The sequence below is a fragment of the Hesperophylax consimilis genome, chromosome 9, assembly GCF_061612785.1.
Source record: "Hesperophylax consimilis isolate HC1 chromosome 9, BYU_Hcon_1.0, whole genome shotgun sequence".
NCBI classification, from domain to species: Eukaryota; Metazoa; Arthropoda; class Insecta; order Trichoptera; family Limnephilidae; genus Hesperophylax; species Hesperophylax consimilis.
The window spans coordinates 7,836,352-7,845,929 of record NC_142844.1 but is presented as its reverse complement, the minus strand read 5'-3'; the positions used below and the strand labels follow the sequence as shown (position 1 = coordinate 7,845,929).

Here is a 9,578-nt window from a genome sequence, read left to right as displayed (position 1 = left end):
CCACACAGCATCCCCAAAGATGACATAGGCCCTGAGGGAAATTATTTTCTTCAGGGCCTCCTGTGTGGAGTAAATATAAAAAAAAAAAAAAAATAAAAAAAAAAAAAAAAAAAAAAAAAAAAAGACTTTTAGGAAAATATCAAAAGGAAAATACAATTTGAATAGGACATTGGGATGAGAAATAATAAAAATAAAACTTTTTTCAAAATTAAAGAACAGCAATGTATTGCAGATAATTGCAGAAAACAAAGATTTGATGCTTCTGTATGTACGAGTTTAGGGAGATTAGGGAATGAGCGTGGGTTTTGAAGAGAGTTGTAGGAGGGAGAAATTATGTAAAAATTTTCATCCACAAGATCCAGTCATTCATCTGCGTTTTTTTCCCAGCTTTTTTAATTTGCTTTTTTTTAATAATATGTGCATTGTTCCGTTACTTAGGCTGGCCGCATACATACGTTTTCCGTATTCGATTTCCGAATTCGTTTTCCGTATTCGGAATTCCGTGAGACTAGCGCAAACGTTCGTTTTTCTTCATTCGGAATGTATAAACGTCAGTACCAGTGTTGCCAACAAGGGCGATATATCGCCATTTAGGCTACTCAGAGCGAGAATCGGCGCCGAAAAAATCTAAAAGGTCTAACTGGTCGCCAATTAAGCTACTTCAAAAACATCAATTTTAAACATGTCCCGAAATTCTCTAGCCACCCCCCCCCAATTTATTTTTCTGGGGACAAATTTTATATTTTCTTGAAATTCTCTAGCCACTCCCCCCATAATTTTTTTTATTTTCTGGGGAAAAATTTTATTTTTTTGAAATTCTCTAACCACCCCCCCCACGAAATTTTTATTTTCACGTAAAAACATCAATTTTAAACATGTCCCACCTAACAGCAAATTCGGCTACTTTACGCTACCTTATGTATGAGAAACGGCGATATTAGGTCAAGATCCGTTGGCAACACTGAATTACTGACAGAAAATTTCCGAACGTTTGCGTCGACACAAACAAAATGTATGCAAGAGCTGCGTTCCGCATGACGTCATTAGGTTTTTTCCATTCGGTTTCTCCGAACGCGCCGGCTCGCATTCGGAACGTGCGTAAGGAATTTGTTCCGTTCGGAACTAAAACGAACGTGTGCGGCAGTTAATGTATTTTCTACTGATTCCGTGCATTCGGATGTCCGAATACGGAAAACGAATTCGGAAATCGAATACGTAAAACGTATGTATGCGGCCAGCCTTAGTCAGGGAATTCTCGACACGCGATGATATACCCTCAATTATCAACAGACTTCAAAGGTTTTACTTCATTTTTCATTACTCCATACATTAGTTATGAGAATGAGAAATGTACAGGGTATAATCCAAGACTCAAAAGGCAGTCAGCAAACATACAAGAAAACAGTAAACCTCATGAAATGTGTTTCTAATTTTACTGGCGGGTTTCATGCAATACAGTGTGAACTGACACGTAATCGATTAATTTTGAGATATATATATATATATATATATATATATATATATATATATATATATATATATATAAGTCTTAAAAAGTTAAAAAAAAAACATTTTAATTGTGGTATGAACATATATGTTGCATTTGGAAAGGATATATATATATATATATATATATATATATAAAATTGAAATATTATTATAGTGTAGCTAAATATCTATAGAGATACACAAAAAAATACTTATAAAATTGCGAATACCGCACATTAGTTCCAGTTCCTCAATAATCTTGGAACCTGTGGAAATATGGTATCCCAACTGGAGTTTGCAAGGGATGAGAGCGAAGAGAGAGGAAAATTTGTTATAACTTTGACATAGGCATGGAAATAGCCGCAGCCGAATTTTTTTACATGGTATCTCCAGGAGAATGGAGAAAGGAGTGGAATATGAATTATTACATTTACAAAGACACAGAAAAAGAGCAGCAGGCGAATTTTTTCTGGGTCGGAGTGCAAAACAATAAATGCTCTCGATTTTTGTATTTTGGAAAGCCAGTATCCCAACAATATTTAGGCGGAAATCTTTCAGTATTTTCAGAGTAGGAAATCTTTTATTATTCAAATGGAAGCCTTTAAAACATACCAGCTTAACCGGCTAGTAGCCGAGTGAACAAATGCGTCGGATTTCCACCCAGGCGTCGAAAGTTCAATCTAATTCTAGCCTCCGCAATTGCACAAGCAACCTTTCCACTTCTACAAAAAAAGATGGCTTCATAATTATACACTTGAAAACCCATGTATTTAGAGAAGTTCTTCACGTCCAAAAGTACCTGTTTAAGATTGCACATGTGAAGTTTCAAGTATTTGTAATAATTGTAGGTAGGTACCCATACTGGGTGATTTATTTTTTAAATTATAAATTTGACACAATTTGATGTAAAGCGTGTCTGTTTACATTTTTCACTGATAAAAGAATATTATGAATGTTCAGAAAAGAATTTATCTTCATCAATATGCATACATTCGTGGCACGCAATAAATGTGTTGATATTTGGCCACATATTTCACTGAATGCTTTAATCTAACGATTTATAAGTAGTACTTAAATACTCTAATAATTCAGTTTCCACGCAAGAAAATATTTTTACTTGGGGAGGATAATAATATACCGTGCGAGTTTTCCAGACCTTCACAATGAACTTAGCAAGGGTTGAATATACCTTTAAAAGAAATACACAGACATTATTGTAATATAATACTGTAATTCAGAGCTAGCACCTAGTTGAACTTAATTCCATCATAAATATTATTTCATTTTTACAAAGTGTTAGGTAGGTACCTGTCTTTTAAAATTTTCATTCTTAGTAGGTTACCCATGAATGTAAGAAGCTATGGAATAGCTATAGAACCCGTATTATATGCTAGAAAATGAAGCATATTTTCAATGTACCTGATGGTTAAGTTCCGCCCTCAACTAACTACACATCACGCCGTTTCCCGCAGGGGTAGGCAGAGAGGACGTACTGCCAAACAACTCGGTCTTGGCACACACTCCTTGCCTCATTCACATTCATACATACTCTTCTATTGTTCTGACTCTTGATACGGCCCGACTCAAGTATCTGATTCACTTGGTCGTGCCATGTCTTACTCGGGTGTCCCCGACTTCTGATACCATTCACATTTGCATCGTATATTCTCCACAACTCCTCAACTACCTGATCAAAAAAGGTCCATATATGCAATAACGATCAAAACAGGCGCAAATATGCAATAACGATCAAAAAGGGCCCAAATATGTACTAATCATCAAAAAGGCCCAAATATGTACTAATGATCAGAAAAGGCCCAAATATTCATTAACTATCAAAATAGGCCCAAATATGCACAAACGATCAAAAAAGGTCCGAATATGCAATAGCGATAAAAAAGATAAAATATACACTAACGATCAAAAAAAGACCCAAAGATGCAATTACGATAAAAAAGTCTCAAATATGTGGAAAAGATTAAAAAAGGCGTAAATATACAGTACTAATAAATCAAAACGAAACATGAAACAGAACAGGCACAGAAAAGGACAGAGATCCGGAGTTGCCAGTTGAGAACGTTACCTTTTTACTTTTTTGTGTACTGTTTCTTTTAAATATGTATTTGTTCACGCAACATTTCATACATAAATGAAAGTGTTGAATATTATTTTCTAGAAAACTTTTTATAAAGGGGAATGAATTTAACTAAAGATTCCTTTCTTATTCACAGCAATGCGAGGGATAAGTCCATTGCTTCTAGGGCGAGTGCAATACTCCCTTCTACTATATCACATCAACCCTCAATACAACTACCCTTATATCGTTTACTATGCCCTATAACATGTCCTGTACAACGTACATTCATTTTACCCCACTCACACATAAAACCTATACACACACACAAATATAAAATTTACCCCCAAAGCACTAATTTTAAACGAAAGCTCAACGAAAAAGCTCACGAACAAAAGCTCGAAATACCACTTACCAAAAATCTTTCCAAACTTGATATCTCTGTCTCTCTTCAAGGTTTAGAAACGTGTAGCAATGGTGTATTGTGTTTGTTCTATTTGGGTATTTCGGGTCGGTGAATCCATTCGAGCCCCGCTCGGGACATCATCTGCAATGCGCGCACCGCCTTGCAAAAGAGACGTCGCTTTACAAAAGACGGAGAAAAAGCTCTCGTGTAAAATCGATGCGGAAAAAGGCCGGCGATAGAGCGAGCGGTCTCTCTCTGCGCCGGTGCACGCGCACCCAGAAAGCACCGACGAATATTATTTTTGCACTTGTAACGGCGATAAAAACAGACTTCAAATAAAATGTTTGGGAAATAAATTTAACACGTTTATAATCAAATTCTCTCACACAAATTTTAACGTCGTTTTAATATTTTTTTCTAGTATTACTAGAATCTATAAACAGTTTTAAAATAAACAATTACTCGTTTGCCCGCTTGGTAATATGATATTTAGTTCTATTATCTGTTTAAAACGCGTATGTAGGGACCCAAAAACAATCTGCCAGAATTACATCATTAATATAGGTATTATAATTATTATCGGTGGTGATATTGAAAATTAGTGCCATTGGCGTGCACTTAGAAATTCCGTCCCTGGACATTTTTAGTGAAAAGCAGAAAATTCAGTTCTTGCACTGAATTTTAATTGAGGTTAAATGAATGCTAAGACAAATTAAATTCGATAGAGTAACCTAAACTGGAAGTTCATAAAATTAAACATAGAATTTAAAATTAATCATTTGACGCAAGAATAATATAAGTCAGACATTTGTAGCATTGTGAATCTTATTTTGTAGGCGAATACAGATACAACTTCAGTTAGAATAATATTATTTCATTTATTTTTTAAGTGCATATACTTATATCCTTACTTCCCGGCTTCGCCCGTAGATGAAGAGTGTTAAATAATACAGGGCAATTAATATGGCGTCTTCTCTTATTTTTTTTACATTTAAATTGACATTTCAAAGCTTCATTGTTCTCGATGACTTTGTCTTTGCGAACTGAAAATAATACCGAGAAATTCAGACTGAAAATATTGGCCAAATTTCTTGACACTAGAGATCATCATCTCTTGGATATATGAAGTGCATACCTAACATACGTACGTATTTGTATTATTTGTACCTGCAAAACACAAAACGTTTTTTACTCCTACTACGATTTATATTTTTTAAATAATTTATTATACTATTGTTTTTATAGTTGTATATTTCTCATTGGTACACCTCTGTTATAATTTTTTATTTAATTTCATGTAATTATGCGATGGCGTTGTTACCTCGAAATAATGACTGATTTAATCGGTTATCTCTCGTCATTGTATGCAAACGACGTTTGATTACATTATTTTTTTTTTATAAATACCGTTGTGTTATTATTTTCATTCCGTATTCAACACTGTGATAATTTCCAGCTAGTCGAAATGTGGCCGTGCCTAATGCCAATAGAATTTTTTTATCGCTTTTGTGAGAAATTACAAATTGTGAAAAATCGAAACATTGACGGTAGTTAGATTTAAATAGTAAAAATTCTCATCTCATTTCTCAAGGGGATTGTTAAAAAATAAAAATTGTAATACTAATTATAAAAATATACAAAAATGCAAAAATCAGTCTTTTTAAATACATGTAGGATAACGAAAGATTTTTTAAATATTTATGTTGAGGGATCAGTAGGATTTATAAGCCCTGTTAGGAGTTCTACCGAGCCGAACCTTCTGATGAAAATATCTGGAGTCGGTGAATTATTTTCCCATTTGATCTCTGGTGAGTTGACGTGTTGTTCTTGTATTGTTTTGTATTTATTTTGCTTATATAATGCACTTGCATAATGTTGATTGACTAGATGATTTGTGGAAAAGTGTGTGGAAGGGTTTAGTTTTTCCTATGGGGAAGATTTAACCCGGGCATAAAGTCGGAAATTATATTATAGTAACAAAACTTTTGCTGTTTGATTTTTTTTCATGACTTTGGGGTCTATAAACATTTTTCTATACGCCCCTGGGCCAACAAAAATAGAATATCCACAGTTGGTTCTAAAATTGTTGACTCGCGGGCGAAATAATATTCATAATTTCGTCAAATATATTTCGGTATTGAATCTTTGTTGGAAATAAAGTCGTTCCATAAAGACCCTTATCATTATTTTACGTACCGTATTGTTCTCAACGTGATTCATGGAATAATTTACATTAAATTTAAAACGATTGAAAATCGTGATGTGGCGAATAACGGGCGCTATTCGAGCTGCGGCGGCAGCCATACTGAAATAATACAAATGCATGATTTGGGCAAAAATCATTGATGACTTACTTCTTCATCACTTTGACAAATCACCGACGGGTACAGTTTCCATTTTGGAAAAGTGAAAAAAATTACGTTAATTTTTTACCATGGGTAATAAATTAACAATATTGGAAATAATGGAAATGGTAATATTGGAAATTTTAAATTTAGTAGCATTGCGTTTATTAAAATCTCAGAACATGAGTATCATTATAAGGAGCGATGGTAATATTATGTGTTTATATAAGGTTAAGAGATTTTTTTTATTATTTCATGTTATGTTATGACAGTAAAACGAAAATGTTCAAAACACCAATAAATATCAAAAAACATTAAGTGACACTAAAAAATACGAAGCAACACTAAAAACAGTAAGAAATAGTAAAAAACATAAGTCATACTAAGAAACGCTAATAAACACTAATAAAACACTGAAAAATATCAAGTTTCCCTCAAAAAAATACAAAAAATACTAAAAACACTAAAAAATACTAAAAAACACTATGTAACACTACTAAAGACGGGTTGTTTCGGAGAATTTAAATATTTAAAAAAAAAATTCAACGTTCATTTTCGGGTTCTGTGAAAGTCCCATTCAAGTTCTGTTATTATGTCTCTGTAGGCTAGTTACTTGAGAGAACTGAAATAATAACAGAACTTGAAAAAATCTTTCATAGAACTTGAAAATTAACTTTGAAATTTGAATAATTGTTCAAATTTTTCGAAATAACCCGTCCCAAGAAACACTAAGAAACGCTAAGATACACAATAAGAAAAAAACACTGTGAAACACGGCGAAACACACTAAAAATACTAATAGACTAAAAAACATTAAGAAACACAACAAAACTCTAAGAAATACTAAGCAACAGTAATAAACGCTATGAGACACTAAGATACACTAAGAAAAACATTATGAAACCATAACATATTATATTAACCAAAAACCCAACTTTAACCTAAGTAATGTCGTTCATAATAATAAATTATTAGTTTCATAAAAAATAATTATAACTTTCATAGCGGTATGCATCGTCCGTTTACCTAAAAAATAAAACGATAGGAATCTAAATATTCACGAAGAATAATTAATAAAATAATCCCAGAATGGCGAAAGCAGTTCACCCTGGATATACATATTTCATGTTCATAACTGGAGAGCCAAATTTTTTTCATCAGCTGTTATACAGTCAACCGATGAAGGAGAAAGTAGGGTTAAGTAAACAGACCATTAATAAAAAGGTATTGAGCATTTTATGGGTGTGGATAGAGATTATCGGAACTTTTCGCAAACTGTCTGATATTGACTGATCTGAAAAAAAAAATTCTAAAAATCTACATAATATTTAAAATGCTAACTATTTTTTTAAAGTTAATGTTTCTCATTAACGGTTATTATAATTTACATGAAATAAATAAAAACGTAACCATTTTATTAAATTAATACGGAATGTTTTTAAAATTGCCTTTTTATCAAAATCCTTTTTATTCTAACGTTTACAAAACTCAAATAATCGTTGTATTTGCACTTGCACATCGACATGAGGAAAAAAAAACAAATACACCTTTACGCCAACGAGTACAAAACACACCCTTTGACGAATTTTGTTAAAGATCTATCAAACAATAAACTCTTACCTTTTTACAACGTGCATCGCATTTACCTGGGAAATTACGATAATTTCCGTCGCCAGCCTCATACAATATGAATATACCGGCCAACTTCAGTCGACTGAAATATTCCGCCCGGAACGGTTGTGTAAGACTGTTGAACATTAGTTTCACTGTCTTTGTTCAGCTCTCGCCGAAAAGCTTTTGCGAAATTTCGGGTTTCTTCGACACATGCCTGTCTAAATCTCCTTTTAGTTTGTGTATAATGTTGATTTAATTGTTTGTGAATTGTACAGGGGTACAATTCAGTTATAAGTGACAGAGGTTGCACAGAAAAAGCCGGAGAGTGGTGAGTTCACTGAGTTCCTTCATACTTCCCCATAATAATCTTCCGCGGATTGGATAATGTTACTTGCTTTCCGTTAAGTTGTGAGTCATGGGTATTGAAGCTGACAGGATATATCACTAGTAAGAAAAACGGGGTATTATTGCTAATGATACATTGTCTTCCATACAGTGTCTTTCTTCAGATCTTGAGTGGAGGCTTGGTAGATTTGATGTAAATGCAACGAATTGTGATAATTGATTACCTTTCTAAATAAAAATGCAAATTAGTGACAGACTTTTTGCTTGGTAAAAAGAGCGAGCTAAGCAAAACTCTCAGCTGGATATTTAAAACTAATTATTGGTAGTATAAAGGTAAATAAGAAGGATAGAACACCGCACAATGTTATTTTCATACCCATGTATCTTCTAATTATTTTGAGAAACAACTTCTTTAGATTTGTTGCAGGTGCTTGGCAGGGTAACAATTTTTCCGGCTATTGTTTGCTGAAATTTTAACGAAATTACTGAATGAGCGTGCTTAATTATTTTGAACGATGTTAATTAACGTTTTAATTCTACATTTTTAAATTGGGCTTTTTTGAAGCACATTTGAATTATTACTTTCCTGAATTTGTATCGAATATGACAGGAGTAAGATTATTTGAAGTTTCCTAAAATTGCAAGGTGCTAATAAAAATCCATTTGTAAAAAGAGACTATAAACAAAGGACCCGCAGAACAAAAACGTTCTTTTATTTCTACAAAATAATTGTTCACTCAAACTTTTTGTCACATTTTCCTGGTTGTAATGTTGTGCTTCGTCATATTAGTGGTTTTGTTATCACCTTCCTCTGTACTCTGTAAAGCGAACCTACATCGTCAGTTTTTCTAAAAGTATTCTTCGGCTAAGCGCAGGGAATTTGGGAAATGTTTTCCAAAAGCTTCGATGCCGAAGTTATCCGAAAGCTTTCGTCCATTTCCGCCGCACGAGGCCTGCTCGCCGTGGGCGTGGGAGATGGGAACTATGGAACGGGACTATGGACTGTGACTACTGGCTGCTGAATGGTTGCATTTTAAATTCACTGATATTAACTTTTCCTTTCTTAGATTCATCGCTGTTATAAGTCGTAAATACATAGAACACTTTTAACGATGAGAAAATGGTGATCTGTTAAAATTGCTGTTGAATCGTGTGAGAAGATAACTTCAGTGTATTTTACTAAATAAGATTCGTTGGAATAGACTTTGTACTTATTACATACTATTTATATACACACATGTCATATTTTATGAGTAGTCAGCGCCATGTCCTTACACTCCTAGCACTTTCACTTCTTCTCCATTAT

At 33.5% G+C, this 9,578-nt stretch overlaps 1 protein-coding gene across 1 annotated transcript in view; it reads left to right on the top strand.

Moving 5' to 3' along the window:
* Positions 1-8,035: 8,035 nt before the first annotated feature.
* Positions 8,036-9,578, top strand: part of LOC149420854 (ATP-binding cassette sub-family G member 4-like) — a 116,316-nt gene continuing 114,773 nt past the window's right edge. The window contains exon 1 of the mRNA XM_089635581.1: positions 8,036-8,255. The gene's annotated coding sequence lies outside the window, so the exon portion shown is untranslated. The remainder of the gene's footprint in view (positions 8,256-9,578) is intronic.